Source organism: Vespa mandarinia, chromosome 7 (assembly GCF_050613455.1).
Source record: "Vespa mandarinia isolate Hongniang chromosome 7, ASM5061345v1, whole genome shotgun sequence".
Lineage (NCBI taxonomy): Eukaryota > Metazoa > Arthropoda > Insecta > Hymenoptera > Vespidae > Vespa > Vespa mandarinia.
Genome location: NC_140816.1, coordinates 5,905,001 through 5,917,500, shown reverse-complemented (window position 1 = coordinate 5,917,500; position 12,500 = coordinate 5,905,001). Strand labels below are relative to the sequence as shown.

At 29.1% G+C, this 12,500-nt stretch overlaps 1 protein-coding gene across 1 annotated transcript in view; it reads right to left on the bottom strand.

Annotated features, from left to right (window-relative positions):
• AChE-2 (acetylcholinesterase 2) overlaps positions 1–12,500 on the bottom strand; it is a 205,901-nt gene that overhangs the window by 29,249 nt on the left and 164,152 nt on the right. The window lies entirely within an intron of this gene.

Below are 12,500 nucleotides of genomic sequence, written 5' to 3'. Positions count from 1 at the left end.
AACGATACTTTTTCTCTTTTAATAAAATCTCTATTGTGTTTGTATGCGTCCGTCCGTGTATGTTTGTGTCTGTGTGTGTGTTTGTGTGTGTGCACGTATGTATGTTGATACAATAAACGAATAGAAAATAATTTTCTACGTGAAAGGAGATTTCGAAATTTTATCCTGTCGAGCAATAATGAGTGTGTAAAGTAGAAGAGAGAAAAAAAAAAAGGAATAAAAAAAGGAAAGAAAAGTATTAAATAAACTTTTGTCCCGATCGCGTAATAAATGAAAATATTAGATCGGACATAAATGTAAAAAAGTTTTTGCACGCGATATTTAAAAAAAAAAAAAAAAAAAGAAAGAAAGAAAAAGAAAAAGAAAAAAAAAATGATCGAAAGAGAAACTCCTTTACTATCCGACGAATGAGAATGATTTATATTGAGATATTTTATTACGTGTCTGTACACACACACACACACACACACACACACACACACACACACACACACACACACACACACACATATTGAACAGATTACGATAAGTACCAGAATTTATGTACTTGCTATTATGTGGATCGTGTAAATTTTTATGTACAATATATGTATGCATTTACTAAGGGTTGTTTTATTCTAATTAAAGGGGGCAATACATTTGTTTCTATCTTAAGTAGTTGCTTCTTAAGTAGTCACGGTCAACAACCTATTCAAACCGTTCATCGTCTATTTTTTCACATACCTCATAAGCGTTTACTTTTCCGCATATGTATGCATGTATGCATGGGTGCATGGATGCATATATGCATGCATGTATGCATGCATGTACGTATATCTCATTTATTTTTCTTTGTTTTTTTTTTCTTTTTCTTTATTCTTTTTTTTTTTTTTTTATCTTTCAGCTCTAATACACGTCTCACGATAAGTAAGTTCGTCACGATAAACGTTCAGGTCAGCCCCTCCTTCTCCTCCTCCTCCTCTTTCCCCATAGAAAAAAAAAAAAGATTACACTTCACGACGAATTTATTTCTTACACTTTTCTCTATTTTTCTCTTTCCTTCCGCCCCTTCTTTCTCTTCGTTGGCCCATCGAATAAAATCTGATCATTACTATTATTATTATTATTATTATTATTATTATTATTATTATTATTATTATTATTATTATTATTATTTTTATGGGTATGTTTACTCAGGTGTAAAAATATCCTGCTCCTTTGAGACATTTACGGTGTATGAGAGCAACACAAAGAGACCTTATTATTATTGTTGTTATTATAATTATTATTATAATTGTTGTTGTTGTTGTTGTTGATTTTATCGTTATTAATAATACTATTGTAAGGAAGGGATTCTCTTCAGTATTATTTTCTATAGGCAATGTATAATGATAAGCTTAATAAGCATATTTCTAAATCTCGTTGTTGTTGTTGTTGTTGTTGTTAATGTTTCATTCGAGGCTGAGGATGAGATTGAGAATGGACTTGGGGATGAGGGTTTGGGATCGTCATCGTGCGAATAATATAAGATTTTATTTCTATCGTATTGAAATACGTAGGATATTTTTTTTTAATATTTATATATATATATATATATATATATATATATATATGTACGTAACGTGATAATATCTCAATTTATTTTCAAATGATAACAATTTCGAATAGAAGAAGATTTTTACCCTTTTTCGCCATATAAATAATGCGCGAGCGCGCACATATGTGCGTGTGTGTGTGTGTGTGTGTGTGTGTATCGTGATATCTGTTATTCGAAGCTTTTAATATTTATTTTTTATGACTATTTTTTTTATATATTATTTAAAAGACATCGTATATACGTAGGCATAATGCGCACAATTATAACATAATGTTGGCCATTCGTCACTATTTCTTTTCTTTCTTTCTTTATCTTTTAATTTTTTGTTTTTTATTTTTGTGTTTTTTTTTTCTTTTTTTTGTTTATTTATTATTAACTTCCTTTATTCTTCTTTCAATGTTACATTCATAATGATTTAGTGACATAGTGATAGTATTTTTCTCTGTCTTTTATTTTTCACTTTTTCTCTCTCTCTCTCTCTCTCTCTCTCTCTCTCTAATATATTATAATAACATATCTTCAGAAGTAGACGGCATTTAATGTAAACAAGTTTTGTAGTTGATATATATATATATATATCTATAAATTTTATTACAGATTCGATATCGATATATTAAAGATATATTGTATATATTTATGTGTATGTGATTGTGTCTATATATATATATGTATGTATGTATGTATGTATGTATGTATGTATGTATGTATGTATGTATATATAGATATGTACCTATAAATCTACATTGACTTCGTACAGAAGGAGTCGTGAGGAACACTATCTATCGTATCGCTTTTATTACCCATTATCATTACTCTTAGGAATCTGATATTTTGTTTTTTTTTTTTTTTTTTTTTTTTTTTATTAGGACGATGCAAGGATATGGAGTTATGGCATCATATCATGATCGATCAAATAGTTTTTTGTTGATATATTTCAAGAAAGTACGCTTTGTAATTCGTTTAAATATTAATCTTCTTTTTTTTTTTTTTTTTTTTTTTTTTTCTTAGTATTATCATACTTGGGGATAATGTGGAAGGTGATTGTTATGATTGAGAAGGATTCAAACGTAAAGTAATTATCCGTATGTAATTGGTATGCTTGGTTTTAGAAGAAGAAGAAGAAAAAAAGAAAAAGAAAAAGAAAGAGAATCAAATTAGAATAAAATTATCAAGCTCGTTCATATTATAATAACACTTTGTGATAGATATATTTAATAGAAAGAAGATAGATATAATTTGATTGATTATGAAATTAATCTATCAACGATCTATCCGTACGTATCAATTTCTCCCCGTAATTTATCTGTTAATGTAATTTATATTTAAAGGGATTTTTGATGAAAACATTGATGAGGAGAGGACAAGGGTGATTCGATGATAATTAGAATTATCAAGCAATTGACGCAATCTATTATTTAAGATCTTCAGGAAGATCGTAATTTTTTTTTTTTTTTTTTTTTTTTTTTTTTTTAATCGTTAGGACAATACTCTTATATATGTTAATCTATTCGTTAGTTATGGAACGTTTAATCGAACAGGTACATCAGTACCTTTATATCATTGTATTATGAGGTGCTAATTATGTCCACGTATGTGCGTAGACGGCGTGACGCGCGAGTATATAAATAATGGCGTAAAACGTGGAAACGTTTGTTGTTGATCGCTCGGACATGATTTCTTTTCTTTTTTTTTTTTCTTTTTCTTTTTTCTTTTCCTTTTTTTTCTTTTTTTTTTCTTTTTTCTTATTTGCAAATCTCTATGAGGGAAATTGGTGTAGATGAGGAGAAGAAGAAGAAGAAGAAGAAGAAGGAAGAAAAAAAAGAAAATAAAATGAAATAAAATGAGAAGGAGTAAATAAAAAAAAAAAAAAAAGAAAAAAAAAAAAGAAAAAAATAAGATATAAAAATATAAGATCGCACGATACGAATACGATCGTATTAATTGTAAAGACTAATGAATCGATCTGATCTCCCCTCCACCCCCCACCCACCATCCCCACCCACCACGTCGATAATTACAAATTTACTTGGAAACGGAAATATCGGTACACCGATATATCGGAAGGGAAATATTCAGTGCTATCATATCGAACCCGTCCACAGACCTTAATATATATATATATATATGTATATATGTTTACTCATATATATATATATATATATCGTCTGACGCGTGAGCAAATAGATTATCAATTAATTAATTAATCGTTTCGAATTTGTGTTCAAGCAGAGATCAAAATAGTGAAATTTCTCTCTTATATCGTATATGTATATCTTGGAAAATTGATTTTATCTAATAATAAAGAATAAACGGATAGGATGAGAGAAACTACGTATTACGATGATTGTCCGGTAGCTCTCTAAAATTTTTCTATTTATTACGGTGCCGATATAACGAGATTATATATATATATATATATATATATATATATATATATATACACGTTCGATCCAAATTTTTTTTGTTTCAAGAAACGAACTCTGTGAACGAACGTTTCATCGTTCTGCCTGAATTTTATATCTTTTTCTTTTATCTAATTTTCTTTTCTCTCTCTATCTCTCTCTCTCTCTCTCTCTCTCTCTCTTTCTCTCTTTCAAAAAAGAAAGAAAATTCATACGAATTTTTTCTTATTTATTTATTCGACATTTATTTTTTCTTTTTGTTTTCTTTTTTTTTTTTCTCAAAGAAGAATCAAATCCGTTCAAATCAGTATATCCAAAAGTCTTGTCGAATTTTTGATATCTTTCTCATTTATTTTTCTTCTTGTTTTTCTTTTCTTTTTTTTTTTTCTTTTTTTTTTTATAATTAAGGAAAGACAATTATTGCGGAATATTGAGAGAGTCGAACAAGGCCAAAGTTATCAGAGTTACCATCTTATTTTTTTTCTTTTTTTTTTGTTTTTTTTTTTTCTTTTTCCTTTCTTTTCTTTTTCATTATCGTATTATCGGCACTAACGTCGTATAAAGCACATCACAGATTACATATAGATACGTACAAATCGTTAATGTATGTACGTATAGCACATTGAAAAATATTGAAAAATATAATATAATGGAAATAACGCTATCATATAATATTAATATATTATATATATATATATATATATATGTATGTATGTATATATACATATATTATTCGTAGATATAGAATTTTATATATAGACTATTCTCTTCATTTTTTTTCCCTTCTTCTTCTTCTTCTTCGTTTCTTTTTTCTCTTTTTCTTTTTTTTTTTTTCTTTTTTTTAATTTTCCGGTTTTTTCTTTTTTTTTTCTTCTTTATTTTTCTTTTTTTTTTTTTTTTTTTTTTTTTAATGCACGTCGAAGCACCCGAAGCACCAGGAGAACGTTTCACCTACAGAAAAATTCTTCTAGTTCTCGTAATAACAATGATTGCTAGCGCAGCTGAGGCTTCTTATTCTTTCGTTTTCTTTTTCTTTCGATCGTACGTGATCGAAAATTCTTTCGAGATAACACACGTTAAATCGCTCGATTAATGTATCTTCAATAATTCTTTCCCCTTCTTCATTTTTTTTTTCTTTCCCTTCTTTTTCCCTCTCTCTCTCTCTCTCTCTCTCTCTCTCTCCCTCTCTCTCTTTCAACTTATCTTGCATTAACAAGGTTAAAAAAAAAATTATATATATATATACATATATATAAATGCATGTTTGTATATGCTTTTATATATCTATCTATATATACTCATATATGTATATGTATATACGTTTCTCACTTTTCTTCTCTTTTCTTATTCATTTCTTTCTTTTCTTCAAATAAACGAGAATTATTTTTGAAACAATATCGAATAAAATTTATTATCCTTCGATATTATCCCCTACGATATAATATATTATTCCAAATTGAATATTTTTTTCGAATTGATATTGTGAAATTTTCAATAATCAAAGTTCAATATTTAAAGTTAATTGTGCTTAGGTACGATCATTCGTTTCGTTATTAAAATCGTTTAGACGAATGAGACGTACAATAAGACTTTTATTTATTAATTTTTAATCTATCATTCGTGTATGTATTTTTTCTTTTTTTTTTTTTCTTTTTTTTTTTCTTTTTTTTTTCTTCTTTCCTCCTTAGAAAAGAGACGAAATTGAATATCTTGTTCGGTGTGTATATCGTTCCTTTTTTTTTCTCTTTTTTTTTTCCTTTTTTTCCTTTTTTATTACGTATCTGTCGGTCACAAGCAGATTTGCGATGAGAAAACGATTCGAAATTTTTTTTTTCCTCTCTTTTTTTTTTTGTAGATACTTCCCTATATATATATATATATATATATATATATATATATATATATATATATAGGTAAGAGGGATTTTTCGAAAGTGAGGTATATAATGGAGATATATATATATGTATATATATATATATATCGTCCTGATTTTCTGGATATTTTCTTGGGATAATCTACGAGCTAGAAGGGATAAACGGAATGGCGAATTACGCGAAACGAAGGAGCGTAAGAAATTTATGTTCATTCTCCTTAGAAAAGCACAGGATAATTTCAATTTTCAACGAAGAAAAAAACGTAATAGGCTTTTATAGTACCTGTAAATTGCCATAAAGCTCTCTCTCTCTTTCTCTCTCTCTCTCTCTCTCTCTCTCTTTCATTCTCGTACACGCACACACATTTATTTTCTCTCTGTATCTTATCCCTCTATCTTATTCGAGTAAAATATAGCGAATTCTCGAAAGATTGTTATCTTTTCAATATACGATTAACCGAACATCACTTTTGCTTTTATGGTCTTTGTAACAAAAGAAAAAAAAAAAAAATAAATAAATAAATAAAAAAGAAACAAAGAAACCGATTTTCGAGTTCTACGATCGACGATCGTGCGAATTATCTCGAAGTTATCTAAATAAGTATCTATTAATCGTAAAATACGATGTAATGAGAGAGAGAGAGAGAGAGAGAGAGAGAGAGAGAGAGAGAGAGAGAGAGAGAGAGAGAGAGAGATTACTATTATTTAGGCCATGATAGGAGATGCGTTTTCATGAAGTTGTAGTTGTAAAAAAAGAAAAAACGAAAGAAAGAAAAACAAAAATTATACAAATACATTTTAAATAGAAATGTTAAAAGTATATAACGTGTTATTAAAATCATATATTTACAAGGGATAACGTCCACGTTGTTCTTCTTTCTTTTTAATTGTATGCTTTTTTTTTCTTTTTTTTTTTTTTCTCCTTTTCTTTTCAAACGTTTTTAAGTCAAAAGTATTCGAGGCAAAGGGAATAGAAGAAGAAGAAGAAGAAGAAGAAGAAAGAAAGAAAGAAGAAAAAAAAGAAAAGAAGAAAGAGAAAGAAAATTATCTCGTTGGAAAATACAAGAACTTATTTTATTTCCAGACACTATTCATAGTCCCTCGTTTCTTAGTTCTTAATATATCCACTTTGAAAAAAATATTAAAAAAAAAAAAAAAAAAAAAGAAAAGAACGAAAAAAAAAGGAGAAAGAAGAAAGAAAAGGGAGGAGAAAAAAAAAAGACAAATCAAGAGGGAATCTCTCTTACGAGCAGGAGTAATAAATAAAGAACATAGGGATGTATATTTTTGCGTTAATTAATTCGTTCCATTGAATGAAAAAAAGAAGAAGAAGAAGAAGAAGAAGAAGAAGAAGAAGTAAAAGCGAAGGAAAAAGAAGGAAGGAAAGATTTCATCTTTTCTTTTCTTTTCTTTTTCCTTTTAATTCTTTTTCTTCCTTTCCTTTTTCTTTTCTTTTTTTTTTTTTTCATTTTATTTCTCCTTTTTTCCCTTTTTTTTTTCTTTTTTTTTAAACTATTTTTCCTGAAAACTATATTAAAAAGGATTCGAGGAGAAAAAGGATAGGATAATTATATATTTCTGAAACAATTTGAAAAGTATGTAATACGTATGTAATAGATTGTAATTGGCATATCGCGTTCATCTATTCATCTCCGTTATCTCCTTTTATTTTTATCAATTTCTTTCTCTCTCCCTCTCTCTCTCTCTCTCTCTCTCTCTCTCTCTCTCTCTCTCTCTTTCTTTCTCGAGAAAATAATCTAATGAGTTTTTTTCTTAATTTTTATTAAATGATGTCGTTTGTTCGATAATATCGTAAATCGAATTCGTTTAATAGGTCCTTTCGTTTCTAAAAATTTTGGTCATTAAATATTACATCTATTAATTATTGTATCCTTGCGTCCTCTCATTTGTTTCTTATTTCAAATATTAATTTGTTTTTTTTTTGTCTTTCTTTCTTTTTCTTTTCGTTCTCATTTCTTTCTTAATAAAAAAAAAAAAAAAAAAAAAAAAAAAAAAAAAAAAAAAAAAAAATTGAAACGTTCGATCCCTTGATCGAACAAAAGTCCGATAAATCATATCATTTGCTTTCTCATAGATATTAATTATGTATTTAATTTTCTCATGTCGTTTTATCGATAAATCCAACGTCCAAACCGTCCTATTTAATATAATTTGATTAAAACTTAAGAACCGTATTCTCTATCTAATAATAATAATAATAATAATAATAATAATAATAATAATAATAATAATAATAATAATAATAATAATAATAATAATAATAATAAGGATTAAAAGTATAATTAATATATAAGAAAGGCCGCGTCGGATTGGATAATGATTTTAACGAAAATTAGACCGCTATGTAAAATTAATTCGAATTAGAAAAAATTCGATAAATTCGATATCATAAATGGATAATGAATAAATTCGCGAATAATTGGTACACTCGAGACTAAAATTGCCATCGACGTTACATGAAACGTTCGTTTGTTCGTTCGTTGATCATCGTTGATCGTCATCGACGATTTACATCAGCATCATTGACTGCTTCATTCGAGATCGTGCGAGGCAAACTCACGGTGCGAAACGGATCCATTAAATCATTCGACAACGCAGGTGCGGTAACACGAGCCAATGAGAAAATGACTGGACGATGTTGTATAAGAGATAAATAGAGAGAGATAGATAAATAGATAGATAGCTAGAGAGAGAGAGAGAGAGAGAGAGAGAGAGAGAGAGAGAGAGATGCGAATGAATAAGTGGAAAGATTGACGAGAAATGTCGAGAATTGCAAGATGAAAAATATAATCGATGTGAAGAAAGGAGGGTGAGGGGGCAAAGAAAAAAAATTAAGAAAAAACGAAGGAAGAATGGAAGAAAGGGAGCAAAAAAAAAAATAAAAAAATAAAAAAGAAGTAAAACCAAAAATCGTTTCAACAATACAATGATATATCACGGCAGGTGATCGGTCAAATTTTAATTAATCGCATATGCACCCTGAAATTCGTAATTTTCTATCTAATTTCTTTTCTCCTTTTTCCTCTCATTTTCTTACTTTGATCTCTTAACGTCATTCAATTTGGATAATGGATCATCGTATTTACCTTATGTTTTCCTTTATCGAGGAAAATTATTAGTGACGCGCGTGACATTTTACGTACTCACACTAATATAATAGTAATTGACATTTTTGAGCGAGCATTGAATTTAGGCTAGTTTTATTAATCCAGTCGTTTCAAAGTCGAATATTCAATGAAAGATATTCACTTTGGTCTGTCTGTCTTTCTGTCTTTCTGTCTATCTGTTTGCTCGTCTCTCTGTCTCTCTGTCTCTGACTATCCTTTCTCGTTCTATTTCGGTCGAAAATATTTTAAGTCAGAGGAAAAGAGCAATTTTAATTGGAAATCCTCTTTCGAAGAGTCAACCCGAGGAAATTGGTGTCACCTGTTGAATTTATTAAATGGTACGTCGCGACGTTGAAAAAAGAGTACTATAAGCGAGAAGAAAAGGATTCTCGATCGATCGAGAAAGATAGAGAAATAGATAGATAGATAGATAGAGAGAGAGAGAGAGAGAGAGAGAGAGAGAGAGAGAGAGAGAGAGAGAGTGAGAGAAAACAATTAAGAAGAAGAGAAAAAAGAAAAGAGAAAAAAAAAGAAGAAAGAAAGAAAGAAAAAAAACGAAAATTGGAAAAGATATATAAAGTAAATAATATCAATAAGATTGGACGCGATTATGTTTGCGAAGCTTATTCATCGAATTCGTCGTCGTGTTCGATCGGTAGGCACTAATTTCTAGCATCGATATATACATACATACATACATACATACATACACACATACATATATATATACATATATAGATACATGCATTCATACATATATACATCAGTAGATATGTATAAATATGTATTGGACTAATCGACTAATGATATGTGAGAAGGAAGGATCGGCCAATGATCTCTCTCTCTCTCTCTCTCTCTCACACACACACACACACAGAGAGAGAGAGAGAGAGACACACATACACTCTCTCATTAAATGAGTACGATGAATAACGATTTACTGATCGTTTGATTTCGATCGATCGTATTAACACCAAAAACCATCTCTCATCGTCTTAACATTTATCTAATTATCTATTATAGATAAATAAATTATCATTTTTATTTCAATATAATTTTGAATGGATACTCGGCTTCAATCTATATTTATCTATCGTAAAATCAAAAACAAATCTAAACTTTTACTTTTGTACATACATCTATCGATCGCTGCTAATTAACGAGATGATTATTTATTAACTAACTTGCTCATTTTTTTATCCATAATACGTATGTATTTAGATATTATTTGTATATGTGGGTGAGCGCGCACACACACACACACACACACACACACACACACACACATATATATATATATGTATATACGCACTTACGTTTACGTATGTGTGTAATAGGAGCAGCTAAAGGACCGAAGAGACAAGGCAAAGCTAGTACTTGCGAGCATCCGCTTCCGGATCGACAATGTCGCCGGCGGAAATGAGGTCGTGCCTTTGTGATTCAAGCTCTCCTCCACCTCCTCCTCCTCCACCTCCTCCATCTCCATCTCCATCTCCACCTCTCTCTCCTTCTTCTGCCTCCCTCCCTCCCAACCTGCCTTCTACCTGTTCTTTTTTTTTTTTTTTTTTCTCATTCATAGAATTCAAACGGGGACGAATTTAATCCTCGTACCTTCTCTCGTTCTTTTTTAAATGTCTTCCTAAATTTCTTTCGAAAAAATTTCGATTTGTCTTTCCCTCCTCCTCCTCCTCCTCCTCCCCCCCCACGCCCGAAGGATCATTATATCCTTTGTTAAACTCGAGCGATCGCATATCATTTCAAAATATTAATTCCCTATTATCAGATAAAAGTGTATTAATCTCGAAAAGTATACGTATAATATGCGTATAATTTTTATACGTTCATACGATAAGTTGTTTCGATCAACTTATCGATTATTTATATATATATATATATATATATATATATATATGCAGGGGGGGTTTTTTTAATCATAAATCGTCGAATACAAATGAACACGTGTTCTTATCACTCGTGATATGTCTTAATCGTCGTCTCGTAGTCATCGTATTCGTCGTTATTAATTATTATAAGTGTGACATTTTTATTTATTCGTTATGTAAATTAAAACATTGTTCGATTTAATCCCCACTAACCCCATACACATACTCAAATCTCAGCGATTATGACAATCAAGTTAACATCATTTTATTCATTTGGAAATAATTTCTATTATGTGTTATAAGAGATATATGTGTATGTACATTTGTGTATTTATATATATATATTTTTTTTTTATGTATATATTTATATATATATATATGTGTATATATATATATATATACATATATAGGTATGTAGTTATGTATACATATACATGTGTATGTTAGATAGGCCGATAGATCGATGGTTATTATATAATACGTACCTATATGTTGGTCGGTGATTTATCGACTATCAAAACGATCGAGTTTCGACTCGCATGTTTTTTTCAAAAAGTTTCACTTGAAGATTAATCTTTAGATATCGTCGAGTAGGGAAAGAAAGATCGTTGAAAATTCGATTACTCGATAACGAGTTCTTTTCTTTTCTTTTTTTTTTTTTTTTTTTTTTTTGTTTTCTTTTTTTTCCTATTTAATCGCACTCGTTCAGCCGATATGCGAATTCCTTTTAAATAAATCGACAATTTATTAGAAAAGCCAAATAGATCGTAACCATTCCGCGGTACCTTTTTATTTTTCTTTCTCTCTCTCTCTCTCTCTCTCTCTCTCTCTCGTTCTCGTTCTCGCTCTCTCTCTCTCGCTCTCTCGCTCTCTTTCTCTCTTTATTTCATTGGCGAATTAAATGGGCGCGCACAATGATTTCACATAGAAAATATATTCAATCTATTTTCCTCCGTTCTTTTCGTTCTTTTTTCATTTTTTCTTTTTTTTATTTTATTTTATTTTATTTTTTATTCGCTTATTTATTTATTATCTTTTTTTTTTTAATTTCTTTTTTGTTTTTTTATTTTTTTAATTTTTTAATTCATTTTTTTTCTATTTTTTTTTTTTTTTTTTTTTTTTTAATTAAAATACTTCGACCACTCGACTCGAATCCTTTCAGCATTCGTTCCGGCTCTTTTATTTTTATTTTATTTTATTTTATTTCTTTTTCTTCCTTTTTTGTTTAAATAGCCGCGCTCTAATATTATTATTATTTTTTCTTTTCTCTTATTCATGCAAATGTATTATACGATACGATTAACGCTCTCTTTTTATATATATATATTTTGTTGTTGTTATTGTTTTATATTTATATATATATATATATATATATATATATACATACTATGCATATATTTGTTTAATATAACGTGTCCTAAATGTGTGTATATGTGTGTATATGTGATGATATGTACCAAATGGAAGATTCACGTTTCGATGCGCTTTGTTCGTCGCGAGACGGTACAATTCGTGGCATGTATCTCGTTCCGTGATTACATCTCCTAGCAATGTTTCGTGATACGTCACGTTGAATTATGCAATGAATTGTAAGGTGATTTCAAGTTCTCCTTCTCCTTCGAGAGAGAGAGAGAGAGA